General features: G+C 43.1%; 1 long non-coding RNA gene across 1 annotated transcript; it reads right to left on the bottom strand.

Annotated features, from left to right (window-relative positions):
• Positions 1-13529: 13529 nt before the first annotated feature.
• LOC133735436 (uncharacterized) lies at positions 13530-15236 on the bottom strand. The gene is made up of 3 exons (XR_009859013.1): positions 15029-15236; positions 14831-14929; positions 13530-14332 (listed from the first exon to the last, which is right to left on the bottom strand). It is a non-coding gene; the product is annotated as an uncharacterized LOC133735436 (long non-coding RNA).
• Positions 15237-20537: the final 5301 nt, after the last annotated feature.

Below are 20537 nucleotides of genomic sequence, written 5' to 3'. Positions count from 1 at the left end.
CTGAGAACTGAGATCGCGCGACCTCTTATTGTGGGGTTATTCACTCGGTGATTGAACGATGAAGAAACAGAGAAAAATTGATGAAGAGAGAAAAGAGAGAGAATGTGGAGGGTGGTGGCTGTTACTTTGTTTTACGCAAGAGAAGAAGAAAGGATCAGATCAACACAACATGAAGAATGGAATATAATAAAAAGCGTGGCTGCTGTTTGTCGAGAGAGAGAGAGTGAGAAGGGATAGGTCATAGATGGGCAAGTGGCTTCATAATTGAATACTGCTTTTATGTTTCCTTCATTTAATTGAATAAATATTCAATTAAATAAGTGTTTAGTTAAACAAAAGTTTAATAATATATATATATATATATATATATATATATATATATATATATATATATATATATATATATATATATTGCCGTAAGAGTTGATTATATTAGAATTAGTTAAAAACTTCTCAAACCCCAGGTGGCGGATTACCGCCTAGGTGTGGTATTTGAATCGTATATATATAAAACTCCTCAAACCCCAGGTGGCGGATTACCGCCTAGGTGAGGTATTTGAGTTGATATCCTTTAATCTACTTTTATGCTAAGTGATTATCTGTCTGGTTCCAATTCTTAAGTTTGTAAACATCTATTTTATCTTTTCTTTTCCACCTTTAGCCTATTCCTTTCTCCAACCAAACAGTAAGTCTAGGTCCAAACAATGAGTCTCGGGTGATGTATGAGCGGATGCGGCATGAGCGGAGAAGAGAGATGCCTAGTTTAAGGTAGAAAATTAAGGTATTTTAGTCTTCCAAACTTTTTGTCCCAGCCTTTCTAATCACTTCTCCTAATGAGTAGACTATTTAGATCCAACTCAGTCACCTCCAGTTCGTCTAGATCCTCCCTAAATAGGATCCCTGACATAGTTAATGAAGAACAAATTGAATATCAGTCAAATGATAATATAGACATGAATGATTGGAATATTCCCAGAATCCCTAGTAACGAAATTTATAAGAAAAAATGGTCTCTTTCTTCATTCAAAAGTGAACATCATATTAAAATGGTAGAACAAGTCTATGCCCTTAGTAAACAACATGAAACTTGTCAATTATTTAGCCTTGAGTCAATTAAAAAACACAAAAAATATGGTCACAATTTCCTACATATAGGTTTAGTCCAAATCGGCGTTAAGCCATTAACCCGAAAGGGTCTAAATGCCTCTATACTCCTATGCCTCAGAGATGCAAGATTCACCTACTTTAATGACAGTACCCTAGGCATAATTGAGTCAAGCCTATTTAACGGTCCAATCCATTTCGATTGTTACCCAGATTTTACAATTAGTCTTAGTGATCCTCACATCTTAAAATCCTTAACCTTAAATATTAAAACTTCAGGTTACAATGTCCTAGAAGGAACCCAACCATTAGCCTTAATTTATAGAATCCACTATAAAGTCACTGGTACAAACATGAATTTTCAAGCCATCAGTAAAAGCCCAAAAGATCAAACTCTTTTAATTCAAAGTAGTCAAGAAAATACTAATATTAGAGTTCCACACACAATCAGATGGTCAGATGTTCATCTACCTTCTGAATGGTCTCTTACTAGTGAAAATCAACCTATCAACATACAACATAATTTATCTGACTTAAACTGTATCCAACAATATAATGATGGTACAATACGAATCAACTTCCATAATCCTAGAATAAGTCAAAGTCTTAGGATTCAAGAATTAGGTCAATCTTCAAGACATTCAGAATTAGGTCAATCGTCAAGACATTCTTTCACAGCTCCAAGGCATTCTTTTGCAGGATCCACATCTGCTGAAACTATGTCTAGACAAGACTGTGAATTAGATAAAGAAATAAAAAATATTAGAATAAGAGAATTAGAGGAAGAATTACAAAAACTAAAAATTAAAAATATTCGGACATCTCCCACAGCTACTGATGAGGAACAAACATCTCCCACAGCTACTGATTTTGAAGTTGTCCCTCCCATAAATCCTCAATTAAGTACACTCAGACACTCAGTAGACCTTTTAAAATTGATTATCCCAAATTAGATAAAGATCTTGAATCTGAAGAAAATATTCATAGAAGAAACCTTTATAGAAAACAATATCCCTTAATCGAACAACGAAAACAATTATTTAAAAATTGGCAAGCTTTTATGCTTGAAACCCAATCTGAAATATTTTTCCTTGATTTCATTGATCAACAAAGCCAAAACAATATTCAAACCCTCACAAAAGCAAAATGGAAAACACCCACTAACACAGTTATTTCTTCCAGTCATCCTTCTGTTGAAACTATAGTCATTGATCACCTACAAACGCTCATAACTGCATCACCTTTTAAAGTTTCTGGAGATGATCCAGAAAGTAAAAATATATATATATATATATATATATATATATATATATATATATATATATATATAACATAAAAATTAAAAAAATACAAAACCGCCTAGGCGTCTGGGCGCTAGTCCCCTGTTCACCGCCCGACTAGCGCCTAGCGTTTTTTCGAACCTTGGTTTAGGGCATCAGTATGTAATTGGTTTAAAAGGAAAAAAATTTCCAGGTACTTTGTATTAATGGTTGAATCATCAAGCATGTATAATTATGAGATTATATATATTGATTTTTACGTGTGTTTAAAAATCATGGCATGACACTCGTGCCTCACCCTGAAGAAGAAACGCAACTATCTTCCTCTTCTCGATCTCCGTGAAGATGACCATCTCGAAGTAAGTCTCCATGTTCTCAATCCACTAATCGGCCAACATGTGATCTATACCTCCCTGGAATGGGGTCGCTCCCAATCTAGAAACCTCCTTAGCCAATCTAGCTAAGCGTATGGCATCAACTATATCAACAGCTAAAGGAACAGGCTGCACAACATTCGGTACTTCTACCTCCTCCTCATAGAACTCCTCCATAGGAGGGACCCTGCCTCTACCCCTAGCTCTGCCCCCTCCTCGAGGCCTACCACGACCCCTAGCCCTACCTCTCAAAGGATCCATCACCTAAGGAGCATAGCACGCTTGGTTAATACATGTATAAAACTTAAACACAAGTATAAGTCAAACACAAAGACCGTATTAACCAAGACACTAATACAAGGAGAATACAAATCTGCAATTCAAAATCTTCCAAGTCTAACAAGAGTTCAATCTAGAGGTTCCCATTCCTCAAAAGATTATAACTTAAAAGAAGCTACACGAAGCTCCGACACTTCACCTACAGAGCTGACCTATGCTTTGATGACTTGACATTCTAGATGACACCTAACACACTCACATACCCAATGACTATATCAATACTGAAGAGTATATGATGGGGATCCGCTGCAAACGGGCCATCACTCGAGTAGTACTGATTATCACCAAATTAATATGTACCTTATGCTCTGATACCAAACTGTCACGTCCTGAATTTCAAATAAAGGAATTCGAATCCGAAACGCGATAAATTAACAACTCAAAAAGAACACTCAGAAAATTTTTCATTTAAACTAAGCAACAAAACAAACCGAGCTCACAATATCAATACCGACTCGTTCTTTAGAGTCACATATTACATTACAGAAAGTTTACAAATTAAACTGATTGACAATGCAATAAGTAAACACACTCACTACACAGCGGAAGACTAAACCCAAAAGTACATTCCCACGTCCAAGCTACGACAGCAACAAACTTCAACTTCGAAGACAGTTATTCTGACCTGCACAATAACCCCTACACTACGGAATAGTGCACCGGTGATAGGAGCATTTTAATGTGGTATTTTAATAGTTAATTCCTCACATTTTGCTTAGTTAATTCCTTAACGAATCGATTTTTAACTTAATTTCTATTTTTTTAGGTACATTGGAGTAGATGATGATGAAATGAGCATTAGGTCCATAATTACCTATAAATGATGGAGAAAAATGGAAATGTACTAAAAGGTCAATTTTATACATTTTCCTACTCCGGCTAGGAGAAACCAAGCCAAGCAAGGAAGAAGGAGCGGCCGCCTGACCAAATGAACTCCAAATGAGCTGAAACTTTCCAGATCCATTCTAGACATCCTAAGGATCATTTCTTATGAAGAGTGCCAGAGCTAGAATTGAGTGGAAGGCCTTCAAACAGTCAGCCCAATTTCCTGCAGAAGCAAAACTGGAAAACTGGACCCGTAAGGAGTCCAGCAGAGATTCTGGCCCAAAGGCATGGAAATAAATTCTGAAATTTTACCAAAATGATCTACACTCATGGTAGATCATTTCATATGAAGAAGTCAAGAGCCAAAACTGAATTCCTGTTGGAGAAATAATTGAAGGAATAAAGGGGCAGAAACTGACCTAAAACCAGCTCAATATTCACATGTTCATGTTTCCTACCCACATGAAGAAAGCTAGATGCTTTTCTCTTTTTCCTTGGATATATTTTTCTGCTCCAATAGATCATCATCACTTCCATACTTCTGCACCTTCATGCCTTGCTTTCATTTCATCATTACTCCATCTTTTCCATATTTTACAAACCACTTTCATTATTTTTCTTCCATTTATCATTTCACTCTTCTTTTTCTTCCCTATATAAACACCTTCTCCTCTCACTCTAAATACCTTCCTTCATCCATTTCATCTTCTTTGTCTCTCCATTTCCATTCCATTTTTCTCTCCATTCTCTAGTTGCAAAATTCTGCGTTTTCAAGTAAGAAGAAGAAGAAGAAGAAGGAGCCGGGAATATCATATCCTCCATCGTCCACCTTGAAGGCTTGCTTCCAAGATTCAAGATTTCAACGTTTCAAGCACTCCATCTCCATCTCCAAGTCACGGTGTAATTCATTCTTTTTCCTTATTTAATTTCGTAGGAATTTGTTTCTAGTTAACAATAACATTAAGGGCAAAGTTTAAGCCCAATTTCTATGTTTGAATAAAAATTGTGATTTCTTTATGTTGATTTTTATGTTGCTTATGTGAGATTGCTTAATTGATTTTGGATTATGGAAAACTTTTATATGTATGTGTTCTTTGATGGCCAACTTAGGATATATGCATGTAATTGGTGCTAGATTTAAGTAGTAAAGGCTTTGGACAAAAGTCGAAATCAATTAAGGAGGATTGCAAATAGATGGACTTTTTCATACTAGGTTGTGCACTTTGGTTGACATCCTTTCTTTGTTCTTCATGCATTGAATGTGTTCTTGATTAGCTAGTTTTCTAGACTATGATTGCATGTTCAATAGGTTTAATTTAGGTGCTTTCACTTAGATTAAATATTCAAGAAAAGTAAAATATGGGAAATCATTTGCTTCGAATGTTTCACATGGTCAACTTATTTCTCATGACATAGATAATCAACTATAGGAATTGTAATTGGATTTCATTCATATGATTGTAGTTTTGATCTTTGTTTCTTGTGTTCCACCCTTGTATATGTGTTTTTACACTTTCTTTATTTCATTTAATTTTAATTCCAATTCTATAATCTCAAAACCCCCCTTTTTATATTAACTTGTATATATTTTTATTCTTTATTTTATTTTTGTACATAATACTTTTTACTTTATTATTTTAATTCTTTATTTGTTTTTTTTGACAATGACAGGTGTACCCTCAATCCCCGGAATAGAACGATCCCTATTTGCTTATACTACTAACGATGTTTTCAGGGTTAAATTATGCGCTTGCTTTGAGCGTATCAACCGGGTTGAAACAACAAACCTGATAAGCTTTTGCAAGCTCGTGTGAGTAAACCCTAATAACCACAAAACACATTTCCGACTCAAGGACAACAAATCAACACAATGATTATTTTCCAAAATCAAAATCATTTTCTTTTTCATTTAAGAAAATGCAAGTCACCACTGTGACAAACCAAATCATTTAAGATCTCAACAACAAATCAATAAATCACTCTTCTTTCCTCTCGACAGGATGCATTTATCACCACAACGACATGATAAAACATTTCTCAACTCACTACGAGTTTCAACCACAACTACACTCATAAATTAAACTAAATAAAACTAGTAATCCCTGCTTAGAAAATTAGTTCAGGAGATCACATTAAAACCAAATCAAAAGAAGTCATAGTAATTCCTGCATATCGTTTAGTTCAAGAGATTACATTAAAACCAATCAATTCAGAAAACAGTATAATCCCGGCATATAATTTAGTTCAGTAGATTACGAAAAAAAACAAGCAAATCCATAATAGAAATAAACTAGAAATAATACACAATCATCCATTGATAACACCAATCACTCAACTACAACAACTCACATCATTTACACAAAATCATCACGCAGATCACTACACTCCCTTGTCACATAATATTTTTTCCTCATCTCCAACAACTGCAACCAATAACAAAATCATCTTCCAAACATTGTTGTCTCAACTCAAAATCGTCACCAAAATTATACATACTTCTTTCAAAACTCAAAGATGACAAAACAGTCTTTTCATGCTAATTTCATTTATTTTCCTCAAATACACATCACACAACAATAGTGAACTGAACACACAATTACACCAAGATGATCGTTAAGGCATTCAAAACTGCAATTTACAACAATGAACACGAACGGTTCCGGTTCAATAGATTCGGTTCGTTCGTGTAAATTGCAGTTTTGGATGCCTTAACGATCATCGATTTGGCTGAAATTTTGCAGAAGTGATCTATACATTAGGACCTAAAAACTGAACGGTTAAGATGTGAATGTGTGATCGAAAAGTGGGAAAAAACTGGGAATCCGTTCCTAAGCTTAGGAACAGACGTCCGTACCTAAGAAGTTCCTAATATATATATATATATACACACACACACACACACTTAGTCATCCACACAGGGATGCCACTAATACCAACTATAATTCACAAATCCAAAACCCATGAAAAATTATTTTTATAATAAAACTTCATTTTACTTACCTATGAACCGTAGACGATCAAGTTCATATAATTTAAAACAAATATTTATTTCCGAAAACGATATGATTTAACAATTAAACAAATAATTTTGAATAATAAAGTAATTTTGTTCATAAATGAACCTCATGAGATTAACTCACCTCTAAGTCCCCCTGCGTCTTCTCTTACAGCCTAGATAAGGTCCAGAACAGACTACGTCAATCATCTAAGTAAAATACGATCTCAATTTAGTACATAAAATACAAACCGATTAAAGTTCGAATCCCTTATTTGAACTAAAACCCAAAAGTAACATCAATCGAGGCGAAATTTCATCTGAGACCACCCAAATTCTCTAGAACACTTCTACGGTCAATATATCAAAAATACAAGTCGATCGGACGGCCGGATCCCCACTGATCGAAGACCGCGATAATCGAAAACGGTAAAAACCCTAACAAATTCATACGATCTCCAAAAATTACATATTATATAGAAAAATGTTCGTATCGACGAGTAGATGATATATAAAACTAGAAACTGCCCCTGACAGGGCCGGAAAAGCTGCCACAGGCGGCAGCGTACCCCCACCGGCCTAACTCAAAATCACAACAATCCAACCATCCAAAATGGAGTTTATACAATGAGGAACAACTTTAATACCTGACATTTTGGTCGGTTTAGGCTAGATCAGCAAGAACAAGCTCGACAAATCTAGACCGTTGAACTTCCGATCGTGATTCTGGCCACCACACTTTGAGTCGTGTTTCAAGGTTGCTATGGTTGTGATCTAGAGGAGGAGAGCTTTCCAACGAGGTAAGATTCAAGCCCAACCACGGCCAGAATTGAAAATTTAGACCTGGTCAAGGACCCTTGCTCCGATCTGCTACTTCCGAGGAATGTCGTCGCCCGCGAGTGCCAAAGGGAGGAAGAAGAGGTGGCGGCGAACAACTCTGTGTTGGTGGCTTGGACGGAGGATGCCAGAGTTGGCCGGAAATGTCGGGTCGGGTCAGTCAGATAATTTGGATAGTGAGGGTTTCGGCCGGGAGAAAAAGGGAGAGAAACAGATTTCCAATTTTGGAAATCTGGATTAGGAAAAAAACATATTTATACTAAAATTTCCAAAAATAGGAATAACTTCCGCTGACCATAACTTTCTCATACAAACTCCGATTTCCGCGTTCCACATATCAACGAACTCGTATCGACGCGCTCTACAACTTTCTTAAAGGAAGTTTTTGGAGAAACTCAACAAATAAAAAGGTCAACCCTTTGACCCCTTGAAAATAAAACATTTCGAGTAATTATTCGTCCGAAACACTTCCACTCCACCCTCGATCTAAGAAATCATACAAACAAACACTTTATTAATTCCAAGAAATTTCAAGAAATTAATAACGAATTTTCAGGGTATCACACCCTTTTTCTCTATTCACACACCCCATTTAATTTTCTATTACTTTAATTCAATTTTCTTTTTACAAATTACGTTAACTACCCTCCCTTGCAATTCTGTTTTTTTTTTTTTTTTCTATTTGACAATTCAATCATGAATCAAACATCATTAATTCATTATACAATAAATCAATTTTTTTTTTTTACCTATAAATGAAGAGATTATCTACAAGAACAAGGAAAAATCATACAAATAATTGCTTACTACAAAACGGTAGCAATCTTGCAAATACAAAAAATTACTGTACTTGCATGAGCATTTGCCAAGCATAATTAGCTATAATGAGCCACGCTCATGATACCTCCAACGGTACCAACAACCACCGACACTGTGACCTACGGAAACACAGCCAAGCAGGCTATCACCTGAGCCCTAGCTCACCCCCAGATCACCGCTGACGCGTAGCCACGCGCCGCGCCAAGATCGCCTCGCTGAAGCATCAGAAGCTGGGAACTGAAGCATCAGTCCCACATCGAAAACAAAGAAGAGGTCAGCCTCTTCCTCACCTATAAAAGGTTCACTCCTCTCTCCTCATTAATTACGCATTTACTACTTACCTACTGTTATTCTGTCAACATAAATACATTGACTAACTTAGGCATCAGAGAAGAGAAGACCGCCCAGCGCGGTCTCCCTTTGATGCCCTTTATATTTTACTTGACATCACAAGTAGCGGTCCGCCCATCGGACCAGCGTTAATTGAGATTTGGCCATCGCTAAATCTTAGACAATAACATTGGCGCCGTCTGTGGGAATCCTTGAGCAAAAGACCATCCCACCACAACAATCACCATGACTAACGGTAGCGGGGGAAACGCTGAAGAGCAAGCGGATCAATCCACCAACCCAGCGACTAGCGTTAACCCAGTGGTCAACGTTAACCACGCACTATTCAACACTTTGATCAACCCTAGCGTGGAGCCACAAGCCACTCCCCAGATCCCACATACTGACACACCGGCGGAATCTCATCCAGGCAGCAGCCGCCGCCCCGCCTGTACATGACCTCGCCGCTATGTATGAGTTGGCACTGGCAGACCTTCACAGGGAGCGCGAGCAGGAGCGCATGGAGAAGACCGAGGCCCAAAAGCAAGTGGCTACGCTAATGTCAAGGTTCGACGAACTAAAAAAGGCACTGGAACAAACGCTAACCCAGCGTAGAGCGAGCAATCATAGAGCACCAGACGTAGTAGACCCAATGCCCGAGGATTGGTGCCAGCACCAATCATACAGATGCAGGTACCGCTGAACCCGTCCGAGCTATTGGGAATAGGTCTACCGCCCTCACCACGAGTGATGATCGAGCAAGAGGCGGAGTCACAACCGAGCACCAACCGCTCGGTAACTAGAGCAAGAACCGAAGGCAATCCACCTGCCCCCAGGCGGGAGTTGGCACAGCGGAACACCCAAACTGGGCCGGCTGGCGACGCAACCGCCCTAATCCTTGAAAGAATGCAACAATTAGAGCAAAGACTAATCAGGGCAGAGGCAGGCGCCCCAACATCAATTCAAAATCCACTCTTTGCGTCCAGGCCAGGACGATTCACCGCCATAATATTGCAAGCCGTCAGGCCAGCACATGCAAAGACGCCAAAGATGCCACAATACAGTGGACTGACTGACCCCTTCGTCCACATGGACACTTTCAAGAAGGTAACCAACAATAAGGGATTCGATGACGCCACCCTCTGCCACTTGTTCAGTAAAACGTTGGATAGTGAGGCGATGAGTTGGTTCTTCGAATGTCCGCCGGGATCCATAGACTCATTCCATGCACTCTCAAACGCCTTCTTCTCACCATTCATCCTGTTGGCCGCCGGACACCACAACACAAGCCAGCTGTTCAACGTCAAGCAGGGCGCGGAAGAAACATTGAAGGCATTCGTTACTAGGTGGAGAGCAATGGCATCTTGGTGCCGCGACCTTGACAAAACAATGGCGTTGGCAGCCTTCAAGCAAGGACTTCTAAAAGGACCATTCCTCTATCATCTCAACTACAACCATCCAAATGCCTCATATGACCACGTCATGGGCGAGGCCGTCCTCCATGCACAAGCAGAATTCATCATATACGGGGAAACACCACCACCTCCGCCAACGCTAGTAAAAACCAGTCAGCCTTCCCCCAGCCAGCAGGAGACTGATAGCAAACCCTCTGCTACACTGCCAAGTGACAAAAAGAGAGAGTGGCAACAAGGTAACTACCAGAGCAAGCGGCAAAGGGATCAGCATTACCATAGGGGCAACCGCTCGTCCCAGAGGGACAACTGTAATAAGCAGACGGAGTCCTCCCAACGGTATGCGGTGTTCACGGTCCTCATAGCTTCGTATGAAGAGATATATGATCAGTGCAAGGACCAAATCCCTCCACCGCCACCAAGGAAATATCCAAGAGCGGGCAAGCCAAGAAACACGGGTAAGTGGTGCAAATACCACGAGGACAGCGGTCACAACACCAACAACTGCAACGCTCTCAAAACGGCAATTGAGACTTTGTATCGTGACAGCAAGTTGGACCAGTTCAAGGTGCGTCAGCCGCCTCCAGTGGTCGCCAACATCGAGCCCATGTGCCACATCAACACCATCGACGGCAGTGCTCTGATCCCCAACATGTCTCATATGGCAAGAAATTTGCCACGCGCTAACCACCCCAAAGAAATTTGCAACATCCGCTATGAGAGATCTGTTAGACTACCAAAGTCTAGTTGGGAGCCCATTACTTTCTCTGAGGAAGAAGAGCGCGGAGTACACCTCCCCCACGATGATCCATTCTTGATCGACACCATGCTCGGTAAATGGTCCATGGGAAGGGTCCTCGTTGACAGCAGATCCGCTATCAATGTCATCTTTAATGGCTGCTACAACCAACTCCAGCGGAATAGGAAATTACTCCAAGATCACGAGCCCTTGCTTAGTTTCTCCTGTGACGTCTCACAACCACTAGGTTCTGACTACATGCGCCTAGTCATCGGCGCTAGCCCATGCACAGCGGAGATACATACAAAATTTATTATGGTCAACCAGCGCTTAACAAGCTAAAGTGCAGCATTTCCGGGTATATGCTTCTCATGAAGTTTCCTACACCCAACGGCACAGGCTGTGTGAAGGAAAGTCAACAGCTGGCACTAGAGTGTTATTCAACAACTGTGGCAAGGTCAACGCGCCGCCATGAGATCCTAACGGTGGGAAACCATGTACCGTTGACGGATGCAATTGAAGATCCTAGAGACGACGAGGAAAAATATGTAAAAAAGGAACCTGTCAACCCAGAAACATCCTTGCAGATTATCAGCATCTCTGACGAGCACCCTGAGCAGGCGGTCCGGATAGGCGCTCGGTTAGCCCCAGAAATAGCGGCAGAACTTACACAGTTTCTACGAGACAATGCCGCCGTCTTCACACGGTCCTACGCTGACATGCCGGGCATCTCCCCTGAAATCATCACGCACAAGTTGAGCATCAAATCGTTTTTCTATCTGGTCAAGCAGAGGTGAAGGGCCTTTGACGAAGAAAGATATCGTGCAATAGAGGAGGAGGTTGCCAAGCTCTAGGGCATTGGGTTCATCCGCCAAGTCAATTATCCCCAGTGGATTTCCAACTTGGTCATGGTTAAGAAACCTAGCGGAAAATGGCGGATGTGTGTAGACTTCAAGGGTCTAAACAAAGCATGCCCCAAGGATAGTTTCCCGCTACCCCGCATTGATCAACTAGTCGATGCAACGGCGAGGCATGAGCTACTCAGCATGATGGACGCCTTCTCCGAATATAATCAAATCAAGATGCACCCCAGCGACCAAGAATACACCACCTTCACAACCGACAAAGGCCTATACTGTTACAATGTTATGCCTTTCGGATTGAAGAACCCTAGGGTACATACCAACGGTTGATGAACGCCATGTTCGCGGAACACCTTGACAAAATAATAGAAGTCTACGTGGACGACATGCTAGTCAAGAGCATCAAGGCCAGCGGACACGTGGTAAACCTCCGCATCATATTCGCCATTCTCTTGGCCTACGGTATGCGCCTTAACCCAGAAAAGTGTTTCTTTGGCGTCACCGCCAGCAAATTCCTGGGTTACATCGTCAGCGAACGAGGCATAGAGGCCAACCCCGACAAGGTACAAGCCATCCTCGACATGAAGTCTCCGGTGTGGAAAGTGCACGTTCAGAGCCTCCAGGGCAAGCTAACCGCCCTTTCTCGGTTCATATCCCGGCTCACCGACAGATGTCTCCCATTTTTCAAGGTTCTGCAGAGGACCCACAAGAAAGTAATTGACTGGACCCCAGACTGCGAGTCGGCATTCCAGAGCTTGAAGGAATATCTAGCGGCAGTCCCACTTCTCTCCATTCCTGTATAGGGTGAGATACTCTACATCTACCTAGCGGTATCCCCATCAGCGGTAAGCTGCACCATTGTACGACGAGAAGGACAAGATGAGCTCCCAGTATTCTATGCCGGCAGAGGCATGAACGGGGCGGAAACAAGATATACCCCCTGGAGCAGCTCGCCCTGGCGCTAATTGTCGTCGCTAGACGTCTCCGCCAATACTTCCAAGCCCATACAATCCAACTCCTGACAAACCAACCACTGAGGCAGGTAATGCAGAACCTTGAACATTCCAAGCGCCTCAGCAAGTGGGCCATTGAGCTCAGCGAATTCGACATTGAGTACAAGCCACGAACAGCTATGAAAGGCTAAGCGGTGGCCGACTTCATTGCTGAGCTCACGGAGCGACAAGATGACCCCATCTTGGGGCCAGCGGAGTGCGACACGACCATGACAGCCGTTGAGGAACCAACAGTCAAACTGGAACCTCCATGTCGATGGCTCCGCCTGCGCCAAGGTGTAACACCCCAATTTGCACCACAACAAATTGGAAGTGTTACAGTGCCACGAATCTTTAAGAACACAAGCTAAGAGGGCTCAACTCATATCCTAAAGAAACGCAAGGCAATTTAGATTACAATTTTGAATGGTAAGATTTGGAGGAAAGCGTAAAGAAGTTCAAAGTGTGGTGATATTGACCACGTTAGGTCAGTTAAAATGGCAACTCAAGGAATACTAAAAAGTAAAAATAATGGGTTTTAGTTCCAGCCATCACTTTTGTGAAAGAACATAATAACGAAGTTATCAATCTAGAACAATGGAGAATAAGACTCATGAAATTCAAGTTGGTCTCGAACACTTGGTACACCAAATGAAAATTAACGGAAGGAACTAAGCAAAGATTGAGGTCATTACAATCAAACTATCACCTCAAAGAAATAATGACAATTAAAACAGAGGTGATTAAATATGTGAATGCAATTATACCGAAAGGTTTAAGGTGAATACACAACACCCAGCTCAGTCCCAAAGTCCTTCTCAATCCTCGTGCACAGTACCTGCAAGACCAACTATAGTAGGGGTGAGCTTTCGTCCTCGCTGCTCAAACATCAACCCTAGCTAGGTTTGAAAACCAAATAGTAATTGGCGCCAGTTGAGTAAAATGAAATAAAATCGATAGAAGCTTTTTCCAATGTAAAATAAAATGGAAATCCAAGAGTACCTGGGTAAAATCCAAACCTGATGACCGGTCTAATACTAGCCAACTACATCCTCACCAAAGATATAAATCTTTAACCATTGGTGAAGAGTAGCGAGAGTGTCCATTTATGCCATACCACCTAGATCTAGTGTCATACCTCAAAGGATGTCAGACACTATCCCGTCTGTACAGCCCCTCCGGAGGTTTAGGGGATCGAAACCCAAGGAAGTCGCTAGCTATGCCCCGCTCACTCTCAAGTCATCCTCATCAACTCAAGTAAGAAAATTTTATAAAGCATTTACAAACAATAACAAAATTCAGAAAAGCCGCTAACTAGGGTGAGCCTCCCTACCTCGATTGTTAATTCATGGTGACATATTGATGCACACGAACTTCCTTTACTGGTCCTCCATTGATTTCAGTCCAAAGCTTTGCCAAAGTCCTAGTATAACAGAAATCGCAAATTTTCAATCTCATGATCCATTTTCTGTGCAACCTTTACGATGTCTAAACTCTCAATTCACTCATAACTCATAAGGACAGTAGTGACATATGAAGAAGTAGGATGAAGATAAGGTTTCAATTGAATATCTTACAACTCTGTACATTTGGGAACTCAGTGGAAGGATTTGGACCAAGTGTACAAGAACAAAGGTTGGAATGAAAGAAACTGCTCAGGTTTGGAAAATCATTAAAATTTCAATTTCAAACCAATGGCCATGAAACTTTCCAGATTTAAAGGTAACAGGTTAAGGTAGATCATACTAAAATTTCATGCCATTTGGAGTTCGGGAAGCTAATATTGCACAAGAGAATGAGATAAGATTTTGAGTGAGCTTAGAGGCACATGATATCTAATGATCACTATGTTATTGAACTTGAAACAATATATAGAAATTGAACAAGAAGGAAGATATTCGATGTACGTCATGAAACTCACCAATTAGCACTCTTGTAAGTTTCGGAGCAAGATTAAGGTGAAGATCTCATGGGTTAAACTAAACATCACTGTAGGAACATGACCCATTGCGAGGATGAACTGGATTTGGAAGAAAATAGAACATGCAAACACAAATTAGAACCAAAATGGCAACTATATATCAAAACAGGATTTTCCATGAACAATACGCGGTTTTACCTTGATTGAGAACAATCCAACCGTTGCATTGTTATGATTTTCGAGCACAGCATAGAAGACATGATTTCAAACAAGTTTCATGAAAAAATCTTGATGAAAAGAATCCCAGATGTAGTACTAATCATCCATCGAAGTCGACTGACAGCAATAGTAACGACACAGGATGTCACCCATGCAGCTTCCTCAATTTTGGTTCAAAAGGTAAAAAGGAAACAAAACAATAAGGTAGGCACGAGTGAACGCGTGGCTAAAGTCTAGGCTTTTCCCTCTTTGAATGCCCCAGAATAGGCCACGTGCCCTAGTAAATATATATATACAATTCTAGCTCCTTCAATATCCTTCAGAAGTTCAGTAAAACAGTTTAGGAGTACTGAAAAAGTAAACGAAGAGTACAACGAACTCCTTCTCTTGGAAATGCACACTTGAGTTCAAGAAATTATGAAGTATACTTCTCACAATTATCGGGGTCTCACACAAGGCCTGCGGCGTCGGAGTTATCTTGACAGGACCAGGGGTACTGAACGTGGAATACGCGTTAAAATTCAATTTCACAGCCTCAAATAACATGGCTGAGTATGAAGCGCTCATTGCAGGCTTGCACCTCGCCATCGACTCCAGTGATGACAGCGTCAACATATTCAGCGACTTCCAGCTAGTCGTCAACCAAGTCAACAACACATTCCAGGCTAAAGACAAACAGTTAGCGGCATACTTGGGATACGTCAAGACGCTTCTCAGGAAATTCAAATTCCACACCATCACACAGATCCCTAGGGAAAAGAACACTAAGCAACCGCTCAACCACACCAGAGTCCGGCGGACACAAGGGTGGAATGCCTTGACAAGTCAAGCATCACAAAAACCCTAGCGGAGATTTTCAACATTGAAGTCAACCCCAGCTGGATGGATGAAATCATCGAGTACAAGCTCAATGGAACGCTGACAATGAACAAGGTCGAAGCGCGGAAACTCAAGCGGAGAGCAACTCGCTATAATAAACAAAATGGCAAGCTTTACCGCCAGGGATTCACCCATTCTAACCTCCGGTGTCTGACCCCAGAAGAGGGGAAGGTTGTTCTAGCAATGATACACGCTAGAAGTCTCCAAATCCTGCCACAAGTGTCAACAATACGCTGACCTCCCTCATGCCCCGGCAGAGCCCCTCTCGATAATCATCGGCCCATGGATTCACTCCACTTGGGGCCTCGACCTACTTGGCAAATTACCAACCGCTAAAGGGCAGTTCAAATATATCATTGTTGCCATCGATTACAACAGCAAGTGGATTGAAGCGGAACCGCTGACAGTAATAACCACCGCCAAGGTCACTCACTTCCTCTGGAAGAACATCTACTGCCGCTACGGCATCCCCCATACCATTATCACAGACAATGGAACACAGTTCAACAACAAGGAGCTCATATCTTTCACCGCTAACCTGGTCACTAAGATAAGCTTTGCATCTGTCGCTCACCCCCAAACCAACGGCCAGGTTGAAGCGGCAAATAAGATAATCAAGAAGCTGCTAAAAAAGAAACTCGACCACGCCAAAGGTCTGTGGGCAGAGAAGCTCCCAGAAGTTTTGTGGGCCATCAGGACAACCCCAACGTCCGCTAACGGTGAAGCACAGTTTTGCATGATGTTTGGAACTGAGGCCGTACTACCCATCGATGTCACCCAACCTACCGCTAGGGTTGCGGGCTGCTGCTCCGAGACCAGCGGCGAAGGCATCAACCTCGACAGGGATCTCCTCGAGGAGAAAAGCCACAAGGCCTATTTGCACAACTTGCAAAACAAACAGCGGGTATCGCGTTTCTACAATGCCAGAGTTAAGGCCCGGAACCTCCAACTGGAGGACTGGGTTATGAAGGAAGTCATTCCACCGCCAACGGCACTTCGTCCCACTTGGGAAGGGCCATACAAAATAGTGGAGGTCGTCAGCCCCAACACCTTCTATTTAATGGACAAGGATGGCGTCACAACGACCCACCCTTAGAATACCGAACACCTTCGGTATTATTACAAATAGTCATGCCTCTACCCAAGAGCATCTTGACTTTGCTAAATTTTTGTTTAATATTTAGCTAAGGGAAGCTACCCAACAGGTACAACCCCTCTTTTGTAAACGCTGATCTCTCAGCTATCAATGAAATGAGGAATTATTCAAACCATTGTTCTCCATAGCACAACTGGCAACGCCAAACAATAGTCAGCGGACAACGTCCGCTACATCGTGCACTTGGAACAATTTTAATTCCTTTAATGTTTCATTGATTAACAAAAGCACAAGTCAAAACTCTAGCGATATATTAACATTCAAACAACACAATCAAGTTATCAGCAACAATCCCACAATTGGCAAAATTTCAGAGGAAAATAACGATACTTCATATATTTAGGGTCGGGACTCCCCGCCCAAAAATATTGTCAAGGTTACATATGAAAAAATGCCTCAGCGGCAGCAAAAAAAAAAAAAAAAAAGATAGGGCAGTCCTCAGGGATTGATGGGAGCAGCACCAACATTTTCGCCATCAGCCTGCGGCTGTTGGAAGGCCAGGCGGCTTGTTTGATCGGAGCCATGGGCGGTAGGGCTCGGCGTTACCATGGTGCCATCCGCCCGAGTGTGGACCGCCAAGAACTCGGCACAGGAAACTTCGAACTGAGTAGGCAAGGGAGTCCGCTGGGAATCATCCGTCGGACTAGGGCCGCTCTCCCCACTACCAGAGCACATACCACCAGTCTGATAGGCGGCTGGCTCGACGTACTGGCAGGACGAGGAGCCTTGTCCTAGTTGATCACACCTTTCTAGTTCAGCATCTCGAAGTTGGCCGCTGTACCATCCTTTGTCGCCTCCGTTAGAGTAAGCTTGAACTCGGAAGACCGCTTGTAGGCCTCAATGGCAGCGGCATCGGCACGAGTCCTCTCAACTCCAAGGCGGGCAACCTCGCCCTCCAGCTTTTTCAGCTTCGCGGTCTTAGCGGCAACCTCCCGCTGAAGATTCTCCACATGCCTGCCCTTGGAATTCACCTGCTCCTGCAGCAGAGCCATATCGCGCTCCAACTGCACTACCCTCTCGGCCCGCTCCACATCCCGGACGATGGCGACAGTCAGTTTTCCACGCACATCCACCAGATCACAGTCGGCCTTGGCCAGCAGCCACTCGGTGTCCTCCAGCTTTTTCGACACCTCCTCCAACTCCTTCCGGAGACTTGCAATTTCATCCCTCATCTGCTGCTCAGTGGGAGACAACTTCGATGCCACCAAAAACAGCTCATGGAGCCCAACAGACAAATGGCCAAAGGCCGAGCTGAACGGCAACTGTTGAACTGCCATAGGGCGGACAGTCTCATCCATCCCGCCGAACCCAAGCCTCTCGTAGAGATGGAAGAGGAACTCCCGCTCGGGATCGGTCAGAAACTCCGCATAGGCAACAAAGGAATCAAGACCGCTCGACGGCACCTCCCCGGCAATGGCCATAGTCACTGGCTGCGAGGCCTGCTTTGCCCTCTTCTGTTGGAGGGCCCCGACGATCTCCGCGTCGTCATCCACATCATCTTCATTGGCATCATTTTGCCTCCGTTTCAGCTGAAGAGGCCCCCATGTGATCACCGTGGCGGTAGGCCTCGAGGGTCCCTTCGGTTCCAAACCCACAATGGTAACGGGCTCCTTCGTTGGCACCTTTTTCTCCCTTTGGTCCCCTCGCCGCTGAGCAGGCGCTCTCTCCTTGCCCTTCTCCGAACCAGCACTAGACTTGCTACCGCCAGCAGCCCTACGCTCGGCGCAAGGCTGCGCCTGCACCGCGGACTGACCGGCGATGCCAAGATGCGAATGATGCGGCATCGGCATCACCACCTCAGTTTTCGATTGGCTCAACGCCAGCGTCTGAGGGTTGACGATGGTTTGCTTGGCGTTGAGCCCAGCGGAGTACATGCCCTCAAGGAAGTCTTGCAACTCTGCGCGATCCATCGCTTTGTCAAATGCTTCACGACTCGCTTTATTACCGGGAATAGGTTCTGACCAAACAAAGGGCAAGTTAGCGTAGGACAGGGAGGCGAAGACACGGGTTGGCGGGAGACACTTACAAGGAAGACGAGTTAGTTTCAGATCCGCCAACAGCTCCCAGCCTGTCAGCAAACGGAGATCTAGCAAGTTGCGATTCCGCCAGCACTCCTTGATTCTTGCTATGGGACACTACTCCTCGCGCGTCACGTACACAAGCTCGTAAAAATGAAGCATCTCAGCCACCTTTGGGCCTTCACATCCAGACAACCGCCAGAGCGAGTTCAGCGCCATCAACAACCTCTACATGTTGGGGCAAATTTGCCCAAAGGCGAGGTCAAACTTGCATAGCAAGATCTGAAGGTTGGGCAGTAGCGGAAATGTGACACCTTGGCGGAGCACGACTTCGTGCATAGCGGAATACCCAGCCGGCAGAAATGACGCCTTCTCATCTTTCTTCGGTGAACGTAACTTCACCACGCCAGGCAGGCGGGACACCCTTTTCATCTTTGTGATGGCGGATGGAGGCATCGGCCCTCCCGTCTCGTCAACTGGAGTGTCGTCTCAAAGAACCTAAGTCGACTCTATCTCCTCTTCGGTGACATCATCCCCATGAGCGGAACCACTCGCAGCATTGTTGCTAGCCAGCCTATCCTCACGTTGCTAGCGGGCAACGGCTTCCTCTCTCGCCGCTGACGTTTCTGGGCGCCCAGCACGAGCCATCGCTACTTCCCACGGTATGGTTTGTAAGGGTTGGATATCTAGCAGTTCCGGTAGTGAGGTTCCTGTAGGGGCAGACGGACGCAACAAATCAATAAAAACCCTATCAGAACCGTTGAGCGACACGTCAGATTCGGAAGCCTCACTGCTCGAGATCTCTTTGACGCTAGCCATCGCAAACACCCTAAAACCCAAGTCAGTCAGTTCCATAACGATCTAAGCTATTCCTATGTCAGATTTTAGCCAAGAACACCAAGAACAACCATACCCAAAAAATACCAAAACAAGAACATAATATACATACATCCAAAACCCAGATTCGACCATCTAGCAAATCCATAAACTTCAACTCTGCCACAAACATCTAAACCCACCCCCAAAACCCTTCTAGACCCTCAGACACACCTTAGAATGGCAGCAATCACTTCCAATAGCAAAAGCATCAACTGACAGAAACAAGAAGCAATCAAATAGGCACAGGGCTCAGATTACCAACCTTAAATATGGGAACTCTAGTGCGCTTGGAGATGCTTGTCGTCACTTCGGCGAATCTCTTTCGTCAAACAACAACACTCTCACTCGACTTGCAGAACGTACTCAGCTCTCAGAAAACAAAGCTTGAAGATGACGAGTTATGTTTTGAAGTCCACAAAATGTCAAAAGCCTCTGAGTTTCCCTCTCTTTTATGTCAACATCAAGCAAATCGAGACCGTCCTCTAAAAAATGACATCACACCAGCACCGTACACGTGCCCCACGATCGCATTCGCTATCCGGATTAACCGAGACGT

This window comes from Rosa rugosa, chromosome 3 (genome assembly GCF_958449725.1).
Source record: "Rosa rugosa chromosome 3, drRosRugo1.1, whole genome shotgun sequence".
NCBI classification, from domain to species: Eukaryota; Viridiplantae; Streptophyta; class Magnoliopsida; order Rosales; family Rosaceae; genus Rosa; species Rosa rugosa.
Note: the sequence above shows the minus strand (reverse complement) of the source record. Positions and strands in the feature narration are given on the sequence as shown.